General features: G+C 36.5%; 2 pseudogenes; both read left to right on the forward strand.

The window, feature by feature from the left end:
- Positions 1-1,106: 1,106 nt before the first annotated feature.
- On the forward strand, positions 1,107-6,462 carry LOC128175653 (uncharacterized; annotated as a pseudogene).
- An 11,391-nt stretch (positions 6,463-17,853) lies between these two features.
- LOC128175406 (uncharacterized) lies at positions 17,854-18,841 on the forward strand (annotated as a pseudogene).
- Positions 18,842-22,965: the final 4,124 nt, after the last annotated feature.

Consider the following 22,965-nt stretch of genomic DNA (forward strand, 5'->3'; position numbering starts at 1 on the left):
ATTGGCTCCCGACTCTCGCGGTGTTTTCCATTCATTAGAATAAAAACAAGAGAAATGCGAAAATACATTTAGCGCTGAATTCGAAATCGGTATATTTCTGACATTTCACACGTGCTTTCTGCCATTATGTTTTTGCATAAATGACAACTTTTTGGTGAGTATTAAAATGAATCAGTTAAGTTTAATTCAATATAAATCAAATGTTTATCATTATCATCAAATATAGAAATGCAGGACTGGAATAAAAATAACATGTGCAGATCAATAGTGGTCTAAAATTAAAAAAATTCAACTTGAACTTTTGGTCTTAATGAAAATTCACTTAATACATTTGAGGGGATCACCTACCTCCCCGACCCCTCCATCCCTGTAAAAAAATCTTTGATCTGCGGAAAAATATAAATATTATAACATTTAATAATATTTAGAAGGAATAATGAAGAAAAATTAAAGACTAAATCTATAATTGCTTTTCAGGCCGAACATATTGTGCTGTCAGATCAGCATAATATTTCTGTGCAAGACTTAACTGAAAAAATTATCAAACACTGTGGACAAAGCCAAAAAATCAGCACAAAGAAACTGTCACTAGAATTGCCTGTTCTTTTCCCTAACATTGTAAAATCAAAAGTCAGAGGTAACGATAACACCATGAAAATAGTTTCAGAATGCAGATTTTAGATGAAATCAATTCTGCAACACTTACTTTTGCTGATATTCCAAATAACATGCCAAATGATTGGTTTACCATTTCCAAAACTTCTTCTGAATTTTCATTTGGACACATATTACCAGCAAAGCGTAACGGGCAAGGCATCATTCTGCAATTCACCCTGGGCAGTATTGGGTCTGTGTCAGCAGCAATAGCCAATCAAACACTTGACTTACACCAGTATGGCATTCCATATAACATTGCTTACACACATACATCAATTCCAGCTCTCGTTCGAAGTTTTAAAGTAATACAACCATGTCTGAGATATACTAATGATAAAATTCAGTCTGGTCAGATGCCATTTAGTTCCAAAACTTCAAGGGAAATGATCACCTTTGAAGGGAAATCTTATTTTGCACTCCGTTCAAAAGTCTGCACTAGAGGGATCACTATGTCATCAACTTCATGCCTGAAATGCAAAGTATGTTTTACTTCAACAAAAAGGAAGTTAGAACAGGTCAAAGGGAACATTAATCCTGATCTATATACTAATGAAACAAAGGATGAGACATACTGCAAATTAAAAATGTTACCTCCAAATCTTTCTGAAAAGCAAGCGAAATAAATTGAATCACAAATTAAGGCATCAAATACAAGTAAGAAGGGAATGCGGTGGGATAAAGAGATAGTTAGCATGGCAATAAGTATATATAACAGAAATCCAGGAATTTACAGTGAAATCATACACCAGAAATGGCTCCAACTTCCTTCTGAATCTTTAGTCTATCAGTACAAAAACTCTGTTAGACAAGGACCAGGAATTCTACCCGACATGATGACCTGGATGAAAAATGAAGCCATTCGTCAGAATATTCCCACATCAGGATATTATGGTGGCATCATTCTTGACGAGATGTCAATCCAAGGAGATCTCCAGATTGTCAACACAAAACAGGGATCACAGATCCATGGCCTTGCTGACAGTGATGAGTCTGTCAAATACATGAAAATGTTAAATGCAGGATGTGTAAGTGAAAGTCTAGCAAAGCATGTACAGCAATACCTTTCTAATGGCTTATCAGGATTTTGTTGGCCTTTTGCTAATTTTCCAAACCGACAGGCTGACCCTGCAGAAATATTTGTCACTACTTGGAAGTGTATAGATGCTCTATCAGAATATGGATTCTCACCTGTATACTGCTGTAAGGACGGATCCTCAAATAAAAGGGCTTTTCTAAAGATGCATTTTGAAGGTGATCCAGTCTCTTCCAAAATGATAGCTCCATTTTATAGAGACCCCACAAAACAGATCATTTTTATTATGGATCCACCTTACTTACTCAAGAAAATCAGAAACAGCGTTTTAAGTAGTGGGTTTTTATAAATCCCATCAACGCTTCCTCACAGTCAATGGGAAGTATGTCATTTGGAAAATGTGGGCTGATGCCAAACATTGAGATCAACTGAATACATTCAATACTCATCACAGGCTAACAAATGAACATATTTTCCCAAATGGAGCACAAAAGATAAGAAATAAGCTTGCTTACGAATGTCTGAAAGATGCTATGCTGAACCCCATGATACAGTTTTCTTCAACTTTGCCATCAGCTGGGCAGGAGGACCTGGGTCAAGCGATTGAATTCCTGAGAAGAACCAGTTTCTTGGTCAGCTTCTTCATGGACACACGGCCTATTAATATAAAAAATGACCGAAGACTTGTTGTATTGCAAGAAGCATATGGCTGGTTTAAGGCCTGGTAGAATGAGGGGTGTGATGGGGTAGATGTACACAAAAGGCACAAAAGTCTCCTGGCAATGGAAACACGAGAGGATTTAGATTACCTCTTTCATGGCTTTATGTCGCTTGTAGATATACAAGGGTCAATCAAAAAATACGAAGACATTTGTCATAGCTATGTTACTTAACGTCATATCATTACTAATTTTGGTAGACATAATTTAGCAATAGTTTCAAACAATTTGCAAGAAAAAAAATTAATAAATTCCTTTATTTCTTAGAATTATTTAGAATCTTCTTCTGCAAAAATGAGGTCACGGCGCACAGTCAAAATTTGTGTTATGTCAACAATAAACCATATAATGTTGAAAGTAATATCTGGGCTTAAAATCAAATAATATTGAAACCTCAAATTAAGTTTTGTCTTGGTATTCTATGTTCCAAACAAGAGGCCCATGGGGCCACATCGCTCACCTGAGCAACAATTGGCGTTCAAAAGATATTGTGCCATATGGTCCCTCGGTAGAATAACAAAAAATAAATATTGTCAAGTATTCGAATTTTACAATTATTTTTGCATACACGTAATCTTTGACATTGTACCTTCATGAAATACTATTTTTTACCAGAATAAGAAAATCCTACGCAAGATATAAAACTAAACATTTGGTAGGGGTACACTGTTAAGTTGTTAACTTCCAATTCCCTATATTTTCGTTCTGCCCCCCCCCCCCCCCCCCCCCCCCCACACACACACTTTGTAAAGCGATCAAAATATATGAGAGCATATAGGTACATTTGTTTCATCAACTACTTACTTGTTATTGTATTTAAAAAAAATATATAATAGTTATTGTATTTTATTTAAAAAATCCTTCATGTATAGATGTGAAGAAGAAAATTGTACCTCAATGTGCTCAATTCCTCAAATTAAAACATTCAAAAATTTAATTTGTTTTCCATTATAATTAAATGACTGTTATTTACCTCGCGTACAAACCAGGATAATTTTCCGCTGTGATATTTTCTTTGGAATAGCGATAATTATTTTATCCCCATAACAGAAATGTGTCAAAACTATGGAAACTGTTTTAAAGATGTCGTTTTTATTTACTCGTGTCTGAAAAACTATCAAAATTGATGTAGATTTCACATTATTTATTGTATAATGAGGGGACCCCAGAGAGTAGGTATATACAGAATATCATTCTTTTATTTTTTTTGTTCAAGTATTTAACATACTCTAATTCATATAGAATTTCTAATGTTCAACCAAAATTTCAGCGTCAATCGTAGAATTATAAGCAAGATACAGAGCTCACAGTTTCCCTAGGTTTGAGTCATATTTTGTTGACATGACTTTATTACATTCAGCATAAGATTTTTAACTTGGTATTTCCTATTCACCATTAAAAATGGAAAAAAAGAATGGCTTAAGATTTTCAATTCTTTTATTCACTCAAGACCAGTTCATTGGTATTTAAGGTTCAAAATCAGTTTATACAAATGTACACAAACACAGTCAAGGATCACATGTACAGTAGGAGTAATAATGACGAAAAAAGGTTAAGTTTACAATACAATAAGTTGTTAAAATTGGTTTCTGGAAGAACAGACTTTGAAAATTTTCTTAATAAATATTGACAAATTTTTTACTTTTTTAATCTTTAGTTTTTAAGATCTGTGTACAAACATAGAATTGTGAGCAAATCTCTGTATCTTAATTGCTTATAATTCGAAGCTTAACACTCAAATATGGTTAGTAAATAGAAATTGTAAACAATTAAACACAAGAAACATGCATGCACTATAACAAATAAAGAACACAATTTATTTTTTCGAAATGAATCATATATACACTGTAACACATGTATATATACCTACATATTTCCTTCAGCGATATCAAACTCTATTTAAACTGAATAAACTCGAGAAAATGCCGAGCATCGATCTCAACAAAACCTATTGCATTAATCTACCATTACGCAAAAGATAATGCCGAATTACCGATAGAATGAATTGTATTTCAGTACTTTTTTGATACATCAGATTTTGCTTCATTTGCGCAGGTAAAGAGTTAACTGTTTGATCTACCGAAGTCTATGTTTGAATTGATACGTAAAAATCACGAAATACGAGAGTTCCCAGGTTAAAATACAAAGCATAAATAATGCATACGAAACGAAAATCAGTCCTAGCTAACACCAACGTCATGTGTGAAATCTGTCAACGCATTGAAATATTTAGCCTCAATTTACTTCACAAAATCGGCACCAATATATTTTGCATGTTTCAAAAATTTCCCTTCATACACGAACTGTTGCATAAACAAGCAAATTCATCATAGTCAGATCGACCCTTTTTCGTATAATGTCATGGCTGCTTTAAACAAAGAACCTCGTTTTAGAAGTATGGAATACGAGTCTTGGTAAAATGGGTATGCAAACCCGGGCCGTGGCAAATTAAAAGCCGGGGTAGATCGGCAATCGTCAATTCCAAATACGCATTATTTTGCGGCAATATTTACAGCGAATACAAATATAACTGGTCCATCAAATATCCTGAAATTTTAATGAGATTGGCAGATTAATAACTGCCAATCTTTTGTTTTGACCAGGCCAAGTCTTGCCTACCCATTTTACCGGATGCCGAACCGAACCGAAGCTGAAACACGCCTTTCCTTTATCATTATTTTCGTAATAACTCAGACTTGAAACTGAATTAGACCTTAATTTTTGCAATTTATATTTTCCTTCCCATAAGGATAATTTATGCTAAACTACGTTGAATTTGCCTCGGTAGTTCTTGAGAAGAAGATTTTTAAAAATGCACCCCCCTTTTTCTACAGTTTCAAGGTTTTCTCCGCTTTGAATACAGATCGTACTTTTATTTCTGCAATTTATATTCGCCATCCCATAAGGATGCTTTGTGCCAAATTTGGTTGAAATTGGATAAGCGGTTTTAGAGAAGAAGTTCAAAATGTAAAAAGTTTACAGACGGACGGACGGACGGACAGACAGACGGACAGACGGACGACGGACAAAATGTGATCAGAATAGCTCACTTGAGCTTTCAGCTCAGGTGAGCTAATAATGACGGGATATACTGTTCCGTCGAACAGATATTAGTAACTAAAGACATATAGTCCTCTTTAGAATTGACTAAAAACATCGACGTCACCGGACGTCACGGCGCAACGAGAGGTACACACAAAATGGATTTAACTCAGGAAAAAGCCGATACAAGCTGTGAAAATGCTCAATGGTTCAAAAAATAAGTCAACAATTATTTGCAAGTTTGTGTTCAACTGTTATAAATTTTGTGAGGGTGGTTATTGTATTTTGAACATTTTGAACAGTCCGAAAGAGAGTAGAATATCTGTAAATATCTGTAAATATTTGGTCAAAAAATAAGAAACGTCAACCGACCTTCAGGGTTATCCTTACTGTAAACTAAGAGATACACGGTTAGAAAATGAAAAAAATTAAAGAACTAACTTATGATTCGCAAACAAAAGTGTGCAAATAATACATTAAGTGGTTCAGTGCCATTTTAAATTGTAAGGAGAAAGGTACAAGAAAATAAACGTGATTTTAAGATGGGGTATATCTATAAACTGTGCGTGTTTAATGTTGACGTCATGTTTTGAACGTTACCGTGCGCCGTGGTGACAAAACATGTTGTTTTTAAAAAGGGGTAACAAAAATACCGTTTCATCAAATGGACTAAAACTTCGCATATCAATAATATAAGTGTTGGTGCACAGATTAATCTGTTAAGTATGACTTACATGAAAGATATATGATAGACAGCCACATTGTCTTCGTATTTTTTGATTGACCCTCGTATGTATTGACAAGTTACAGGTGGATCTCATTCCTAGTCGTGTAAATAGTGACATTATTGAAAACATTTTTTGCCAGCAGAGAGCCATATATCATGGTGCTAACACTAATCCAAATTACAATCAATACAGAACAGGTATTACTAGTATTATTTTAGGACAAACCACCACTTCAAAAAAATTAAATGCAGGGCTGAGGGAACCAGCAAACCCTTTGCATTAGGCAAACCAAACAACAAACCAAAGATAACAAAATAAAAAAAAACTTTCTGAATTGCATTGTCTGTTATTATATGTAATTGAAAACATCTTGTGTTATTTTTTTTCCAACCAACAAACTAGAATTCACCCTTCTTCACCAATCATTGATTCAATCTATTAAAACCCGGATCATGCCTATATGTTCACAAAATACATGTAAATTATTATCAATTTTTTCAGGGTATCATTATTGACAAGTAGATTAATAAAATGTATGCTTAAAAAAAAACAAATTCTTGTGGAATTCTAGTTTAAATAAAGCTTTCTTTAAAATATTCAGTTGGACCATTAAACAGTTGATACATGCATTAGCAAATAATTTTTATGCTATTTTGTATAAAGAAAGGAAGCTGATTCTCACCTGACATTCTGCACAGTACCAATCAAAATTGTATACATCTGCCCACTGATCATCAGTCAGATCCGCACAAACAGGATCATCAATCATATAAATCACACGCAATCCAACTTTCACCCTCCAAATACACTTTCTTGCATTGTGGACATATAATATGGTCTGATTGATCTGTGCTTTCCTTGGATTCAACCGCAGATTTTTTACACTTTTTTTGGAAACTGCTTTTTGTGTAGATTTATATTTTTTCTTTTTTTTTGGGCAACTTTTCCCTCATTAATGTCTGACTGGTGCTTGGTAACTCCGAGACCTCCTTGCTTGTTTCTTTGAGTCCTGAGGTTGTTGTTTCCTCCTTACTAATGCATTTATGATTAGCTTCCTTTGAGACCACATCTCTCTGATTTTTCTTTTCCAAATTTTTGAAGGATGTCTTTTCGGAATTCATTGTTTCTTGTATTTAGGAATATTGAGACTTTATTTTTATACAATTCCACTTTGCTTATCTTGATAGAGTCCACTTCTGTCACAGCTGTTAATTTGAAATTTTCAAAAATCTTGTCCCACTGTTTTCGTAGCTTGGTGTCGTTTTTAATTTCTTCCTCACACAATGTCAGGCATGATAAGCCATGGAGAGCAAATGCCTCGTTAATGTGGTATTTTACTCTCACGTTACTTATATTTAAAAAAAAAAAACTCGAATGTATTGTCTGATATAGTTGTGAGTCCATGGGAAACATTTTGTTTCCTCTCAGTTTCAAGTAGAGATTTGGGAAATTTGGAAGACACACTGCTGTTCTTAATACAAAGATGGTCCAACATTTTCACTTTTAAGTATGAATCTGATGTTTTATTTTTGTTTTTGTACAAAGAGTTTCTTGTCAAATTCTTAAAATGGAACTTGCACTTAGCAACACAAGCACCACCTATGTATCGTATCTTCCCATGGCTGGATTCAGATATGAACAATGAAATACTGGTAGAATCAGATTTATTTGCTTGAGAGACTTCCAAATAAGACGCGTGTTCCTTCAAAATTGAAGATGATACCAGATCAAAAATTACTCTGCATGAGTGGTAATCCTCAGATGTTGCTTTTCTTCCAATATAAGCCTCAACAAGTTTCTTGTATTTCTCAGAGACTGAAAATTTATACACTTCTGAATAATACTTTGTCCAACTCTTGGAATTTGTCTTCAAATTTTCATCGTCAGATGAATGCACCATCTTAAATATGTCCATAATTTCATTTTTTTATTGATTCTCAAACGAATCCTTCGCAAGAGGGGGATCTACTGATTCACTATACAGTTTTTCAATTTCTTCCATTTCTTCCTTTCTAAAATCAGACATTTCATGTTCATCATCAATAAAGCTTATTTCCTCACAACACTGTTTATCATGTTTGGAATCTCCAATTGTTTCAGAAATCTGCAATATTGTAAATTGTCACTAAAAGTGTCGTAAAATTCATATAAACTGGCCTCATGCTTTAGCACTGACCTTGGATTAAAGTTTATGAGGCGTAGATTTTTCTTCATGGTTGTCCTTCCTATAGCAACTCCCAATTGACCTGGGCTGAAGATATTGTCCCAATCTACTTCTATCCTTTCTAGGGTGAGGCCTTGAGCCTTGTGAATTGTAATTCCAAATGCTAATGATATAGGGATTTGAATTCGTGTAGCAACTACTTGTTCTCTTGAAGTACAATATACTGTGAATGTTTCGGGTTTTAATATTACATTTTTCGATAAGCTATCAAAATAAACAGTAACAGTATTCTTAGAAAAACTTGTAACTTTTCCTCCAAGTCCATTTACTAACTGAGGACTTAAATTCCTTAAATTCTTCAGTAGTAAGACTGGGCAATTTAGTTTCATGTACAATACCTCTGGCACAGACAGGGTATTTAAATATTTCTTATCACCGCTGTCTTCTGCCACAAAATTTGAAGCATCACCTTGCAAATCAAATAATTGGGTTGCATTATAAACACCACAATCAAATTTCTTTGGACAAAGGCGAACAGGTTGTGGTCCGGGGGGGGGGGGGGGGGTAAAGGTCTTTTCATTCTCTGTAGAAGTGACAAAGAATTCTCATTTACAGTTCCTTTGGAATTGGAAAAGCAGTTGGAAAAAATCACCTATTGCAATCACTTGCAGTGAACCAAAATAAGTGTTTTTGTTTCGTAATTTTCTACAAACATATTCTAAAATGTCAAAAATCTTCATACTTAACATTGAAATTTCATCGACAATCAGCTCATCAGTGTTAAAAATTGCTTGTCTCTTTTCATAATAACTTTCATCCCGTCATAACCGTCCATCCCCAATACCGCTCCAACTGTGAAGTGTTGTTCCTCCTACGTTTAAGGCTGCAATGCCAGTTGTAGCTGTTAAGGCTACTCTTCTTCCAGGTAAATTTTTCTCGATTTTTTTCCCGAGAAACGTCTTTTCTGTGCCGCTTTGACCAAGTATCAGCAAATTATGGCCTTTTGTGCCCTTTTCAATGGCAAAGAACTGTTTTCCAGACAGCATGCGTGTTAGCCTAGAATCACGTTGTCTTTGTTTTGGTGTTTTTTTTGTGATCGGCTTCGGCCGATCACTGTTGTGTCCATATGAGGCATCCGGCAAATGCTTCCACGTGCGCACACATTCCGCTTTTATAAGTAGTTCTTATAAAAACTTGAAGTTTGGTTTAGTATTTATATAACATTTTACTCAGATTTATTTCAATGCATTTACCTTAAGAGATGCAAACATACATAAAATACAGTTTGACCTGTTAATTCAAGAATGCACATTTTTTCTCACGCGTAAGAATTTTGATCGAAAGATTCATTCAGTAATGCAGTTGACCTCGATGGACTGACCTCAATCATAATAAGATGCTACATCAACTGACATCGATCTATTGATGTTGCATAATAGTAGCTAGGAAGACGGCTTGATTTATAAACAAGGTTAAGTTATAATGCGACCTCAAAAGAAAGTTATGATGGCATTCAATGTTTTTCAGTCGCAATAAATTACCGGTATTTTAATACAACTCTTTCTTTGTATACGTGTTAATGTTCTTTGAAGAGCCCTACTCATTATTCTGAATAAGACACATTGACAATTAATAATTACGTTAAAAATATAAAACTAGAAAAGGAGTTTACGAACGACTTTGCCCAAATTTATTTTAAAATTAAATTTGTTGACGGTTTATAATGATGAAATTATGGTGTACAGATTCAAAATATTCTATATTTTGTAAAAATACAGTTCTTTGTTAATTATTTTACATCAAACTGATCATGTTGATTGCTTCCAGCTACCAATTTATCATTAAAGCCGATCATTCCTTTAAAAGGAATACTTCTTTTATTTTCAATTACTAAAGAGCTCGAGCTAAAGAGATCGCGTGTAACAAATCGCGATCGCCAATTCTGAGCAGTTTAGAGCTGCACTTATTTTCGTGAGTGGTGAACCATGGATTATTAGGGTCATTGTCAGGGTTCTCGAGAGGGTGAGGTAAGAATGAAAGTAAGGGGTGCTAGAAGGGGGTTTCCGCTAAGCATTGCATGTGTTACTGTCGCGATATACGGATTATGAATAAAGATATTGGGGGTTGAATCGGTGACCTACATTTTTTACCTAAAAAAAGATGGAGACTTTGTGTTATTGTGTATAGTTAATATACCTCCTGTATGAAACAAGCGCCTGGGGAAATAGACTATAAACACGAAGCATGATTTTTACTGCGAAACTGAAAGGGTCAAATAAAACCACGTCGTCTAAAATTTAAATGATAATAACATTCGCAGGGGTGAACCGGTTTGTATTATTCTATAAAAAGTTCGAGGCATACATCTATTTCAAAACTATTATAAGGAGATGCTTTAATCAAAGATAAAAGTACAGAGAAAATTCAAACTACATACTTGATATAGAAATTGAATTTAAAAAATGGGTAAAACATGCTCTTTTTTTATCTCCTGTAATTTCGCCAAGTCCATTAAGTATTTGCTGGAAGAAATTTGTGAAAACAATGCTCTGTTATGCAGAATATCATTTCTTACCGCGTCTTCTGTACCCCGAATCAACAGACCAACCCGATAATGAACCCGATTGTTGTAATACAAAAAAACCCTGTCGATTAAATTTACAACACAATGCATGACACTTTTTTACAGAACTTATTTGATAGAAACAATAAAAGGAATGGTTCATGTAATGCACGACATTATTACTGACTACATACTTTCCTCGTTTATTCAATACACACCGAACCCGATAACGAACCCGAATATTAAAAAATTGGAATATAAAAAATTAATTTTCTCGAAAAATATGTTAACCAGACGCTACTTAAGTGTAAACTTGATCCGTAGTTTGACATTTTGAAGCTGTTCAGCAAATTTCATATTCATTAAACGCAGAAAGAAAAAAAGTGTTGAAAACTGAAGTCGGCAGACAGACGGATGGACAGACAGACGAACAGCTTCAAAATGTGAAACTACGGATCAAGTTTACACTTTTGTAGCGTATGGTTGATATATTTTCTAGAAAACTAATTAAGCATTGCGTTGTAAATTTAAACGACAGGGTTTTTTGTATAATTACAATCGGGTTCGTTCTCGGGTTGGTCTGTTATTCTGCATAACAGTGCATTGTTTTCACAAATTTCCAAAAACCGGTAGGGGACGTGTATTGCTTATGCAATACTCTCAGAATGCTTGTTTCATGTAGCACATGGTATATATTACTACGCGGCTCAGCCAATACCGTCTTACGGTTTTGCAATAAGACACGCCAATTTTGTGTTACTCATATTAATATATAAAATTATTGGGTTATAGGCTTCAAAATTGATTCGTAATGTTAACACAGAGAAAGACAGTTTAAAATGTTAATTTTACACAGCCCTTGTATGTTTCGACTCGATATCGACTGAAGTGAAAAGTATTCAAAACACATACTTTCAATGAATTTCTTTTAGTTTAAATGTAAAACATAAGTGTTGTATCCTGGATTCGATACTGCAAGGTTTTGGTTGTTGGACCGTCGTATGTTGCACTCGGCCACTCACGCTGTATTATTTTGAATATTTAAATGTTTCAATCGTGTGTGTTATATTGAAAGTAATATATCGTGTTTCGTAGTGATGTATGGGTACTTGGGTTCTAGGGTATTTAATTCCAGGAATCGGTCATAGTAATCATTCGGCATTAGCCAGCGACACGGCTGACAAATTCTGATGTCTGACGCAGAGGAAATTAGCTTTTCACCACGTGATAGTGTCGGCCATGTGAGTTTACCTGCACGAGGGTCTCGAGGAGGACCATCCATACCTGGGAATGCCGATTTGCCTAATGCACGTACCAGCTTTTTGCTTATAAACTCGACACAGCCCTTGCAGAAAATAAGAAAAATAATTTCAGAGAATTGCAGTCAAAGACATCCACCTCTAAAACAAAAGATAAGAACTTTGATTTTATATTATCTAATCATGGAGAAAGATTTAATTTCCTTTCAAAATTAAAAGAACATTTCGAAAATATAGAAAAGCTTGTTCAACATGCCGACCTTGATGATACTAGTTGAATAATTGATGAATCAATTAGCAAAATTAAAGAACAGAAAATTATCAGGATAGCTGACAAGTATGATTGGGACGTCGCTAGAGAGTACAAGGATGACCCCATCACGGGCAACTCTGAAGACAGTCAACATTTGCAGCAGGCAGAAGGTCAAACGCAAGTGGTTTGATTCTAACATTTACAGCAATCCTTTCCGTAGCTAGAGCAGTAAATTTCAAACCTCCAGAGTATCGCCTTACCACAGAAATCCCAATGCCAACGATGCAACCACCACTCCGTTCAGAGTCCAAACAGATCAATGCCTTTACTACAACGCCTTCAGCTACTAGAGCGATAACTGCCTACTTAAGAGAAGAGCTTAAGGAATTTCAAAACCTACAGTTACACAATCGACCCACAGCACTATCGCAGATAAAACAGTTTTCCGATATGCAATGTTTCAGGTCAAGATTTAAATAAAATGACAATTTAGTTAAAGGCAATTAAGTAAAAACATTGAATTTTAGTAAAGAACTTTGAATGCTGATCAGTTTATCATCAAACTGCAGACTTCTTATTGAAATGAATAGCAGAAGACTACTGAATCTTCGTGGAGCAAGTGAAAATCCACCTCTCATTATACAAAGAACTGAAATTCGGCATGCCCAGTGTAAACAAAGCAAAATAACAGGAAGAACAATAAATACCGCTTTGGGATTGGATGGTTTTAAAAAACAAAAATCATTCTGAAAGCAAGGGAAAGATAACAGAAAAGAAGCTTAACAGATTCCAGATTTCTTAAACAGGGGTTTAAATATGGTGACAGAAATAAAATCTTCCTACATATCAACTTACAACTTGCTTCTATGAAGAAGGATGTTATACATGTTCACATGAGAGCGAGTTTGGACCATTGTAAGTCCCGATGGATGTTTTCGTAGCGGTGTCGAACAGATTGTTTTCGGAATCGAAATCAAATGTCCATTGCCCGGGAAATTGTACACCACAAGTATTCAGCAAAATATTCCACACTATTATGCTATTAAGTTTCTCCATAACAAAGATATTGACGGGACACAAATTTTGCACTTTTTCTGCCAGTGACCTTGACCTTACCCAAATGACCTTGGGTCAAGGTCATGACACACTCTAAGGTCATAAGCAATCTTTGTGTGAAGTAAGAACTTCCAATAACTCTCCATAAGAAAAATATGGACTGGACACGAATTTTGTATTTTTTCTGCCTATGACCTTGACCAAATGACCTTGGGTCAAGGTCATGACACACCCTTAGGTCATAAGCAATCTTTGTGTGAAGTAAGAACTTCCAATGTTTCTCCGTAAGAAAGATATGGACCGGACACGATTGCACAGACAGACGGACGGACAGACGGACAAGGTGATTCCTATATACCCCCCAAACTTCGTTTGCGGGGGGTATAATAAAATTTACATCTGCAAGTGGTGATGCAATCCCAGTTTCTGGAGAATGCCCCATTCAAATATCCCTTGAAAATTTTCAACTTACCCATAAAGTACTTGTGGCTGATATACAAACCCCATGTATATTGGGATTAGATTTTATGACTAAGAATTCATGTGACCTAAGAGTGAAGAAGATGAAACTAAAGTTACAGGGCCTAGACATTCCCTGCTTTAGTTAATCTTGTGTAGAAGTTGTGTCATGTAGCAATATAAGTCTTGCTGAGGATATTGAAATTCCTCCCCATTGTGAATTTATTGGCACGGCAAAGGTGGATAACCCCTTATTTAAGGATGAGGTTGGAGTATTAGAACCCATCCAGAGTTTTGTTTAGAAGTATGAATTATTGATTCCCCAAACCCTTGTAACTGTAGACAGTGAGGTCGCAATTCGGTACATGAATCTGAATGATGAAAGTGTCAAGCTTTACAAAAATACGCAAATTGCCACAGTCAACTGTGTTGACAAAGTGGTAGAAAGGAAAGTCTTTGACGATTCACACACCATTAATACTCTGAGCCCGGAGTTTAAACCCCAATTCCCCGACCACTTACAATGCATTGTTGAGAATCTCCCCAATGAAATTACCCTTGAATAAAAGCAAAAATTGCAAATTCTCATTATTGAATATCAAAATGGCTTTTCCACTACCTCAACTGACATGGGTCTTACTAATCTTGTTGAACACAAAATTAATACTGAGAATGTCCCTCCCATTAAACAACTCCCAAGAAGATAACCCTTAGCTAAAATGGATGAAGTAGAAAAAAAAATAGAAGATATGTTAGATAAGGGAGTAATAGAAACCTCCAATAGCCCCTGGAGTTCCCCAATTGTCCTAGTTAAGAAACAGGACGGGTCCATAAGATTTTGTATTGATTATAGAGAGTTAAAATGATGTGACAATTAAAGATAGCTTCCCAATTCCCAGAATTGATTCTACCCTAGACGCCCTAGTAGGAGCAAAATGGTTTTCAACCATTGACCTAAAAAGGGGTTATTGACAAGTTAAGATGGCCCCAGATGACAAACCCAAAACAGCGTTTTCCATACCTGATGGTGGTCATTGGCAATTTTTAAACATGTCATTTGTTCTTTGCAATGCAGGTGCTACTTTCGAAAGGCTTATGGAGAAAGTCCTCTCCAACTTGTCCTGGAAAACATGTATGGTCTATTTAAATGATATAATCATTCTTTCCCAGACATTTGATGAACATATCATAAATCTGAAACAAGTTTTCGAAAGACTAAAAGGGGCAAGCCTAAAAATTAACCCCAAAAAGTGTTACCTACTTCAGAAACAAGTTCATATTGTTGATGAAAATGGAGTCGCAACAGACCCATCCAAAATTTAATCAGTTCAAAATTGGCCAACCCCATCCTCTGTTAAAAATATCAGTAGTTTTCTTGGTTTATGTTCTTATTATCGCAAATTAATTTACAAGTTTGCTGATATTGCAAAACCCCTACATAAACTCACAGAATCAAAACAAGAGTTTCGTTGGGATGAGAAGTGCCAAGAAGCTTTTGATAAACTGAAACGAGCCCTTACCAGTACCCTTATCCTCTCCTATCCAAACAATGAAGGATTATTTATCCTCGACACTGACGCTTCAAATAACGGCTTAGGCGCAGTACTTTCCCAAGAACAAAATGAAATTGAAAAAGTCATCTGCTATAACAGTAAAACTTTCAGTGCTACAGACAGACGGTAATGTGTAACCCGCAGAGAAAAATTGGCTATTGTAAAATCAATTAAAAATTTTCGCCATTATTTATATGGTAGACCCCTTCAAAGTTAGGACAGACCAATGTTCACTTACTCAAAGTGGAGCATAGAGCCGGAAGATCTCACAGCAATGCTGATACCCTCTCCAGGAGACCCTGTTCCCTTGACTGCAAACACTGTAATAAAGCAATAGAAAAATATGAGCCCAACCTAAATTTTTCCTCTTGCTCTTCTGTAACTACAATTTGCCCAATATTGATTCCCATGCCCCAATACTTGACATCAAAGAATCACAAAACCAAGACCCAATCATTAAAACCATTAGAGAATGCGTAAAATCTAAGGACAGACCTAAATGGAAAGAAATATCCCATCTTAGTCAAGCCCATAAATACTACTGGGTCAGATATGATTCTCTCAAATTTTTAAATGGGATCTTATATCATATATGGGAAGTTGTCCAGCCAAAATACCAAATTGTCCTTCCTTAATCCCTAAAACATCTCATATTTCAACAATTGCACAACAGTGTCACTGGTGGTCATTTAGGTGTTCGGAACACCCTATCAAAAATTAAAGACAGATACTTCTGGTATCACATGTCACAAGACACTAAAACCTTCTGTAGCAAATGCGATCTATGCCAATCAAGAAAATCCCCGCATAAATTACCCAAAGCACCCTCACAAAAATATATTGTGGGACAACCTATTGAAAGGTTGGCCATAGATATTATGGGTCCACTACCCCTTAATAAAAAGAAGAATTCATAGCTTCTTGAAGTGGGTGACTATTTTACAAAATGGGTAGATGCTTTCCCTATTAAAAATCAAAAGGCTGACATTATTGCCAAAATACTTATTGAAGGAGTTATATCTATATTTGGTGTCCCCATGGATTTACATTCTGACCAAGGTAGATCCTTCGAGTCCGAGTTATTCCAAGATATCTGCGATATACTTGGCAATGTAAAAACCCACACTACCCCTTATAGGCCACATTCAGACGCAATGATCGAACGTGCTAACCGCACGATAGACAACATGCTTTCAGCCTTTGTAAAAAAAAACCAACAAGATTGGGATGAATACATACCCCTTTTAATGATGACATATAGATAATCTATCCACAAATCTACAAAGGTTAGCCCAAATGAAATGGTCTTTGGTAGACCAACCGATCTACCCATTGATCTGGTGCTTGGTGTCCCAGACCCTAAAACACAAAAGCAAAAGTACGGATCTGAATTTGCAAATGAATTAGCAAGCAAATTACAAATTATTAATAACAACGCCCGTAATCAACTTTAATCATCTATCAAACACATGATCATGGAATATAGCAAAAAAATTCATCAACACTTGAATCAAGTGGGTGATGCAATTTGGTTTTACTCTCCAAAATATGGGAAACATGGAAAAAAAAAGTTATGTAGACCAGGGACTGGTCCCTACCTTTTTGTTAAGGTCGTCCATCCATAACTTAGGCAAATTTTACAATTTTAATTGATCTATGCTACAGCAAAAACATATTTTAAAGTTATTATGAGGCTGACATATTTCAAATTCGAAAGTTTGTATGTAGCCAATTAAATGAGTTTTTTGCACTTAAAAGTTTTTTAAAGAGTTGTCCGCTCTTAAGGAAAATTTTAAAAAATCATTTTGTGAAAACATGTATGGGGAATATGTATAATGGGAAAGCTTGTGCAACTTTTTACCAGGAGAAATGCTAGAAAATTACTTTTACTAAAAAAATATTATTAAAAATGCATTTGACCATAGACTTCAATGTTAACTTCAACATAAGGTAAATTTGTTAATATTCATTTTTTTTTAAATTTCAAAGGTGAATTTGTATTATTTAATAAACCCCTTAAAATCACTAAGATTTTAATGATCAAACTTGCAATCTATTAGATACGAAATATGATAGTTATGGATGGACTACCTTAAAAGAGGAAATGATGTTATATTCAAAATCAGAACTCTAAAACATAAGCCAAAAATTGTCCACCAAAACTTACTTAAACCATATAAGGGAGAAAACCTACCTGACTTTCGTTAAGTGATGATTGGATCCTCGAATATCATTTTTATTTTTTTTCTCCTTCTATTATATTTCACTTTAACGCCTTGCTCATTAAATTTACTTTGTCAAATTTCAGAAATATAATTGCACCATTTTTGACAAAGAATTCTCACTCCCCAACCATTGCAAGAGACATATAACGTCCGATCACTCCGGATTCGGGCATAAGTACACCTTATGTAGCAACGTATTATCTAGAACTGATCAGAAGCATGTTTGTCCCGTCTCTTCTTTCAAACTCATCAAAAAGTCGACTGGTACGTCACTAGTGATGAGGCAATCGAGTTCCAGATCTTCCAGAAGAACAGGTCCAAGTTTTGCAATCCAGTCCAAAGACCAGTCCACACTCAATTAGGCAATACCAACCTGGCTAGATCTAAAAGGACAACCCAATGCTTGGAGCCACCTCATCCTATGAAGAAACGATACTATGGACTCCCCCCTTCTGGTGGACCCTCAAGTGCCATCATTCCTCTGATGAACTTGAAAATACCGGTTCCAAGGCCCTCAGGTGACTCTCTGACTCCAAAGAATCCAGCTACTGCATCCAGTGGTCCAAACACTTCAACTTCTGCTGCTTTACCTGTGCAGCAAGCTAATTTAAAAGCCTTAGAAATCCTTTTGCCTGATCTTAATAAAGACTTGGCTTTATCAGAATCTAACAAAGACTCTATCTATTCTAAAACAACTCTGGTATCCAAACACTCAAATCCTGCTGATCAATTGTCAATTCTTACAGAGGGTGTTATCGACCCAGAACGCGAACAGGTGTATGCTGTTCCGAACCTCCCGTCTTCTACTCCATACATACCGACCAATATGCTGTCCCTAAAGATCCAAGACTTCATTGCAAAGCAGGACGAGGTTGTAACCCTGAACATTGGAAGGACTATGTCCACTACCACCAGATCCAAACTGCAGGAGGATGCTTCCTCGTTGCTTGCAACTTTTTCATCTAGGCTTCCATCAACACTTCTCCTCATTGAGGAACAGCTGCCGTGTTTCATCCATCACTATTCCGACTTCTGCTACGGCCCTAAAGGAACTTTTCTAAGAATGTGCTTTTTATGAGATTGACGTTCTCTCCAGATTATTTGAGCCCATGCTCAAGTTCTCACATTAGTGTTATTGTGATATATATATATATATATATATATATATATATATATATATATATATATATATATATATATATGTCATATTATTTATTTTCTTAAATTATCATTATTGTTAAGGTTATATGTTTATTCACGTTATTGTTTTTGTCTAAAATGTTACTATTAATGTATTGTGTGTATGATGTCTTACTGTTTTCCCATAAATTGTTGTTATTGAACTCGGTGAGTATGTTGTCTTTTTAAATGGAGATTTATTTCCATAAAAAGAAAGCCAACTTTCATCATAAGAGTTCTTACCTGTACAACATTCGGGACAAATGTTCAGAAGAAGGGGACTGTGTTTCGGATTTATCAGTCAATACAGTTATCCTGATTTTCCCTTCTATCTGTTCCTATGTAATATATAAAGCTTAATGTCTTCGTTAATACATCCTATGTGTTAGGTTATTTAAATCAAGATAATGCATTATATCTATATTAGCTTGTATTGAATATTTGTTACGTATGTCATGAACCCGAATTTCTTCAATGAAGGAAACTCATTTACAATCACCCGTAATATAAATGGAGTGTTTACCGCAACGAGACTTACCTAAATGGTCAAGGCATAATTCTTTTACTTATCCAAGCAATTAATCATAAGCATAGTCCCATATTTACTCGTAAACACTACTTTGGTTGCAAAGATAATCTTAGTGTAATTCTCCTCAAACATGGCACTAATCGGTACGGTGCCGTATGTTCTGCGCGTGAGTGATTCGTACCTACCGACCAAAGTGTATATATACGAGCGCCCTGAGCAGACGATAAAAGTGCAGTGCAGTAGTGTTTACTTGACTCACTCCCGTTCAAATAGAGCCTTTAGCACCAAGCCGAATGGTAAATACGTACTCGACGTTTTGTGCCTTACATTTAGGTTGACTAAGTCTTATGCTGAATTTCGTACCCAGTATATTTGGGTCCCCCATAAATTCCCCATACTATTTCATTGGGTAATTTACCCTTTACCCATCGTATCCATTACCCATTGTGTGATTTTGTTGTTTATTTATACCCATCTTGTATTTTAACTGTTTAATGTAATTATCAATAAATTTATAGAAAACTATAAATTCTTCTATTTATTGGGTAAATTTCAGAAATAAGAGACCCACACAATTTATGTAACGTAATTGTTTAAGTAACTTTAAAGCTACAAGACCCGAAAAGGTTAAACAAGGAAGAGAGCCTAAGAGTACCCCCCCCCCCCCCTTCCAGACCTGACCTCACCAGTGACAACCAACTAAAGACCATCAGTCTGGAGGGTTGGGTGATCAGTGTCTACATCACCAAGGAGGACGAAGTTTTCAACATCATCTTGACTGCAGAGATGGATCGAAATCCCCAAATTCTCTCATTTTCCAGACACCACCCTCCAACTTAGTCTGTTGTCCTTGCTGTGGGTTCAGAGCACTTCCAGGGCATCTGGAAGGGAACCTATCCCCACTCTATGTTCTATCAAAGTAGTCTAGTGCCAATTCCGTGCCAGCCCGAGGATCTATCTACTGTCGACCACCCAGAGGCTTCAAACTTTTGCCATTCCTGTCGAGCTCGGAGCGCCATCTGCAATTTCTTTTGGTGAGGACCTAGCCAGTATTCCTAGTACATCCACTGACGAAGAACTGACAGATCCAAATGCCCTGGCCTTCCTTGTCGACGCACCAGTCCTTTGAACAGGTGGAGACAACAAGCGAAACAAGCCAGCCAGTTCTTTCCATTGCTCCAGCTGTCCCCAACATTATTGCAAGCTGCCCATCTAGTTCCACCAATTCTGAAGCTCCAGCAACAAGTTTAGCTTCAAGCATTGATTTGTAAGGAAAGCATATCATTTTGATAGGGAACGAACTATGTTGGAGTTTTGAGTAACGCCTCTGATGCCTCCAACAAGGAGAAACTGGTCTCCTGACCAGCCGAAACTCACTTTGCCACCCTCAGGCTGGGAAACCATGTCACCCGATTAATAGTTGCAAGCGTGGGAGTTTATAGCCCTATCCCTTGAGAACGATGGTGTCATCAACTCTTCATCCCTAACTTTGTCCAGAGCAGTGCCAGTCTATAAGTAATTTTTTTTTTGTTTTCCAGGATCAGCCAAGCCGGTGATGATTAAATAAGAGGAGACAGACAGGAAGCTCAGATTCTACAATTGCAAAAAGCTGTGATTTCTGACGAGAAAGGAGTTCATTCCCAAGATGACAATCTGTACTTGGAGATGCTCGAAGTAGCTTCCTACAGAGAAAGAAGACCGTGGAGAATTTTCATTTTTTATGTGGGATTGGTGTAATATGATCATGTATGTTCTATTAAGTGACTTACTTGACTTATTCCTGTTCGCTCCTTGGGGAGCATAGGGCCGCAACCACTCCTCGCCAGCGGACTCTGTTTTGGGCTACTTTCTTTAACTGGGCCCAGGTGAAGCCTGCCTCTTTTGCCTCTGACTCTACTGATCTTCTCCAGGTTTGCCTAGGTCTCCCCACCTTTCTCTTTCCCTGTGGGTTCCAATCCAGTGCCTGTCTTGTGATGTTTTCTGGGGATTTACGTAGAGTGTGGCCTATCCATCCCCATTTCCTCCTCTTTATTTCAATGTTGATGGGATCTTGTTTGGTCTTTTCCCATAGGCTTGTGTTTGATATGGTGTCTGGCCATCTGATGTTAAGAATATGGCGGAGACATTTGTTGACAAAAGACTGGAGTTTGTTGTTTATCGTTTTTGTTACCTTCCAGGTCTCCGAGCCATACAACAGGACTGATTTGACGTTTGTATTAAAGATTCTTGTTTTGGTGTTGATGGAGAGTGCTTTTGAATTCCAAATTTGACGTAGGGTGTTGAATGCATGTCTTGCCTTGTTGGTACGACTTTTAACGTCGTTGTCAGCGCCCCCGTCCTTACTGACAATGCTCCCAAGATAGGTGAATTTGTCGGTCTCTCTGATGTTCTCTCCATTTAACTGGATTGGTGTATTCTGTTTGTTGTTTATTCTCATCACCTCTGTCTTTTTAATGTTTATTTTTAGGCCAGTCTTTTCTGCTTCTGCTGCGAGGCGTGACAATTTCTCCTGCGCATGTTGTTGTTTGTGGGATAGCAGGTCAATGTCATCTGCAAAATCCAGGTCCTCGAGGTGTTTGGTGAAGGTCCATTGGATTCCAGTCTTGTTGCCTTGCGTTGTTTCCTTCATGATCCAATCAATAACAATTAAAAATATTGTTGGTGAAAGAATGCAGCCCTGCCTTACTCCTGTTTCTACTTTAAATGGATGTGTTAGTTTTCCATTGTGGATTATGTGACATGTGGCGTCGTCGTACAGGTTTCTAATGATGCTAATGAACTTCGGTGGTATTCCATAATGTTCCATTAGTGTCCAGATGGTTGACCTATCCACACTGTCAAAAGCTTTTTCAAAGTCCACAAATGTTGAATATAGTGGGGACTGCCACTCAATAGACTGCTCTATGATGATTCGAAGGGTGGCGATTTGGTCTGTGCATGATCTGTTCTGGCGAAACCCTGCTTGCTCTGGTCTTAGTTCCTTGTCCAATGCTTCTTTCATTCTTTCCAAGATTACTCTTGTTAGAACTTTGCTGGCAATGGATAAAAGCATGATACCTCGCCAATTTCCACATTGCGACAGGTCACCTTTCTTTGGTAGTTTTACTAGATATCCTATTTTCCAAGCATCTGGAACTTTTTCTTCTTCCCATATCTTTTGTAGTAGAGGTTGTAACATCTCTGCAGACTTTGTTGGGGTAGCTTTAAGAGCCTCTGGGGGAATGCCATCTGGACCAGCTGCTTTTCCGTTTTTCAGTGTTTTAATTGCCTTGGTAATTTCTACTCTAGATGGGGGTCCAGTTATGATTTGAAGTTCATTCATTATTGTTGGTATGTTTGCAGTACTGGGTGGTGGTGGCCGGTTTAGAACTTCCTTGAAGTGCTCTACCCATCTGGCTCTTTGTCCTATATCACTGCTGATAATCCTTCCCTGCTTGTCTCTTACTGGGGTGTTAGTGTTCACATTCTTACCTGACAGAGTTCTGCTTATTTCATACAGCTTTTTCATGTTGTTCTGTCTGGCTGCTGTCTCTGCCTCTTCAGTCA

This window comes from Crassostrea angulata, chromosome 3 (assembly GCF_025612915.1).
Source record: "Crassostrea angulata isolate pt1a10 chromosome 3, ASM2561291v2, whole genome shotgun sequence".
Classification (NCBI taxonomy): Eukaryota; Metazoa; Mollusca; class Bivalvia; order Ostreida; family Ostreidae; genus Magallana; species Magallana angulata.